Source organism: Otolemur garnettii, unplaced genomic scaffold (genome assembly GCF_000181295.1).
Source record: "Otolemur garnettii isolate 467f Iridium unplaced genomic scaffold, OtoGar3 scaffold00324, whole genome shotgun sequence".
Lineage (NCBI taxonomy): Eukaryota > Metazoa > Chordata > Mammalia > Primates > Galagidae > Otolemur > Otolemur garnettii.
Window position 1 is genome coordinate 417362 of NW_003852719.1, and position 3910 is coordinate 421271.

Below are 3910 nucleotides of genomic sequence, written 5' to 3' on the forward strand. Positions count from 1 at the left end.
GGCCTCAACTCTCATCTGTCCTCTTACTCTACACAGCTATATTTGGAAACTGAACTCATGTTTCAGCAGACAGCCACAATCAGGAATTCCAGCAGCAGGCTGGGAGGCAACCCCAGGACTGAGGGCTGGGTTCTTAGAAATTAAAGCCACTTAGAGCAGAAGGAACTATATTTATGGATCTGATAAATGTAGGATTTAAACATGCTCCTCTACACTCTAATCTTGTAGCTGGAAACCTGCCCTTCTAATATGTTTTTTTTTTGTCAATTACAAGTACATGATGTGGTTTCAAGTAGAAAAAAATGACATTTTAAAGGAATATTCTTCATACTATGATTATAGAATCATCTGTGCATTTAACTCTTATTCATGCGGTGGATTATCCTAAAATAGTAGGTCTAATAACTATTTAAAAATTTAGCCACCTGTCAAATTGAGTGAGGAGTCCCACTGTTCTCTTATTTTATATTGTTAATTAAAAATTGATAATTGACTATGGTGTGTAGTGAAGACATGCGTAGTAGGATTAAATAGGCATGGACGTACAGGGACTGAATCTGTTACATGTTGCAACATCCAGCTCTTAGCTCAACCCTAGCACAGCAAAAGCACTCAGTAAATATACCTGGAAGAAATAAATGAATATTGAATGGATAATGTTCAAGGCAAGCATGAACTCTCTTATAGTTGTAAAAATTGTTTCACAACCATTTTTCTACTATTTTGTTACAAATAGTAACAAATTTTGATCTTACAAATAACCAAGGGCAATAACGAGAAAGCTTTTTTGTTCCAAGATGGTAGCAGAGTCAAATCTACAAGGGACACAGCAATCACATAACAGCTCTCAGGCAAGTTAACTTGCTGAAAATGAAGCCGGAGTCTTTCTTGTGTGGATACTACCATCACATTTGATGCAGTTTTATATTCAAAGAAGTTTTCTCTGATGTAGGAAATTTGTGAAGATTTGCTCCTATGCTTTGCTTTATAAGCAAAAACTGGTTCTTTATAGATGGTCCTTTTTGAAACTGGATACTTTTGTGGGTCATTTCATAACATTTATACTTAGGAGAGGTAAAAAACACCCTGTGGTACATTGTCTTTCTTTATGCTCATATAACAAAACACCATGGACCGGGTAATTTACAAAGAACAGATATTTATTTCTCTTATTCTGGAGGCTGGTAAGTCCAAGACCAAGGTGCCAGCAAGTTCCCTGTCTGCTGAGATCGGGTTTCTGCTTCCAAGGCGGTGCCTGGAGTGAGGTGTCACTGCACAGCAGAAGGTGGGAGGATAGAGGGTGATCAGCTCATCAGAGGGGCTGCCCTTTTAGAAGGTGCTTAACCCCCACAAAGGAAGAGACTTCATGAATCACCTCTCCAAGGCCACGCCTCCTGATACTGTTGCTCTGGGGATTGTTTCACCATGAATTTTGGAGGAAACAAAAGCATTCAAAGCACAGCATTGATTAAACACATGTTTATATCTGCTTTTTACTGAAACCTTATAAGATAATAGTGAGAATTGAAAAGGGTAGACATTGTGAGGTAAATGTAGAAACTGTCAGAAATGAACAAAGTGGTTAAAGTATGATAAATAAAAGGATAAGTCTAGCTAACTTATAAAGTGTAATATCTGCAGGAGATACTGGTAAGAGGCAAAGGATTCATCCCACAGAGTCCCAGAAAGGCTCCAGAATCGAAGGCAACAAACTTCTCCTTAGAAGTAATTTTAATTGGCCACTCTGAATATTGACAGGAGTGAGTAAGGCAGGCCCTGAAGATGGAATTGGCTGCAAGCGTTCCAAAGGAGCAGTCAGTCCTTAATTTCCTGCTCCTGTACAGGCAGGCAGGAGATGGGTCCTCCCATGCCTGGAACATTTAAAACAGAGTCTCTATTAGACGTCTGGTGAACACTTAGAGAACTAAAAATTGACCTGCCATTCGATCCTACAATTCATTTATTAGGTATATACCCAGAAGATCAAAAATCATATTACAATAAAGATATTTGTAGCAGAATGTTTATTGCAGCCCAATTCATAATTGCCAGGTCATGGAAGAAGCCCAAGTGCCCATCGATCCAGGAATGGATCTACAAACTGTGGTATATGTACACCATGGAATACTATGCAGCCATAAAGAAAGATGGAGACTTTACCTCCTTCATGTTTACATGGATGGAACTGGAAAATGTTCTTCTTAGCAAAGTATAACAAGAATGGAAGAAAAAGTATCCAATGTACACAGCTCTATTATGAAACTAATTTATAGATCTCAAATAAAAGCTACAACCTAATTCTAGCCTAAGAATATGGAGAGGGGGTGGGGGAGAGGGTGGAGGAGGAGAGGGGAGAAGGGCAGCTGGGTGGTGGGAGGGTGACTGGAAAGATCACCTATATGGTCTGTCTAACAAGGGTACAAGTGAACTTTTCTAGAATTAGAGTATAAAGGTTTAAACACAATAAGTAAATGACACAAAGGTCTATGTTAACCAGTTTGATGAAAATATTTCAAATTGTATACGAAAACAGTACACTGTGCCCCATGTTTGCATTAATGTACACAGCTATTATTTAAAAATAAAAAACAAACAAAAAAAAAAAAAACAGAGTCTCTAGTCTCAGGAACACAAAATGCAGATGATGAAAACGAGGAGGTACTGGGAGAAATTTGGGAGGTTTGGATTGGTGAAAGGAATAAGTGCTTCAACTATATCTACTGCTTTATTTAAAAAAATGTAATAATGGGAAAATAGAAGAATTTTAACATTTGATACACCATATTTATCTGTACGTTTGTGTTTGAAAAATGCCATAATCAAAATTTATGTGACACAGAAACCTCCATTGTGTCTCAAGGCATACTACTAAATGTGGAAGGGATTATAGGAATCTAAATGTCATAACCTCTCCATAACTTTAGTCATGGAAAGAATTAATGAGATTAGGCAAGTGGTTAAAAATGTCTTAAATACAATTAATTTATTATTAATTAGATTTATTATTAATAATTTTGAAATTAACAGATGTATTCATACACTATAACTGTAGACTTCATCTTGCTTCAAGAAACTTTATTGTTACTCAAGAATAATTATGCAGGAGCCACCATGGTTTCTTTTCCCCCTCTAGACCACACTGTACCCACTTTTTATCTATCTTGATACCTACTAAAAGAATGGATCATATGCCCCATGTTCTAGTAATCAAAAGAACAGATGAAACTCATCTCATCACCCCTTCCTGGATCTGAAGCTACCACCTCCAATGTGCTATCTCATTTTATTCTGTATCAGAGAAAGTGCTAGAGAATTTTTTTTTTTTTGAGACAGTCTCACTATCACCCTGGGTAGAGTGCTGTGGTCTCATAGATCACAACAACCAAAAACTCCTGGGATGAAGTGATCCTCTTGCCTCACCTTCCCCAGTAGCTGGGACTACCGACACCTGCCACAATGCCCAGTTATTTTTTTCTCTTTAAGAGACAGGGTCTTACTCTTGCTCAGGCTGGTCTCAAACTCCTGAGTTCATGCAATCCACCCACCTCAGCCTCCCAGAGTGTTGGGATTACAAGCACAAGCCACTGTGCCCAGCCAGAAATCTTAAATATTTAAACAAACTGATTGCTCACTGGGCCTACAGTCATTTTAATCTTTTCAAAACCTTTTTTGATTGATTACCAGAGAATAATTTGTTGAAGTCTTTTGGGTATAAAATGGAGAATAATCAATTAAAGAAATTTTGAGGATGGCACCTGTAGCCTGTAACTGGGCCCGGGCCAGCTAAACAACAATGACAACTGCAACAAAGAAATAGCTGGGGGCAGTGCCTGTGGCTCAAGGGAGTAAGGCGCTGGCCCCATTTGTTGGAGGTGGTGGGTTCAAAACCAGCCCCGTCCAAAAACTGCAA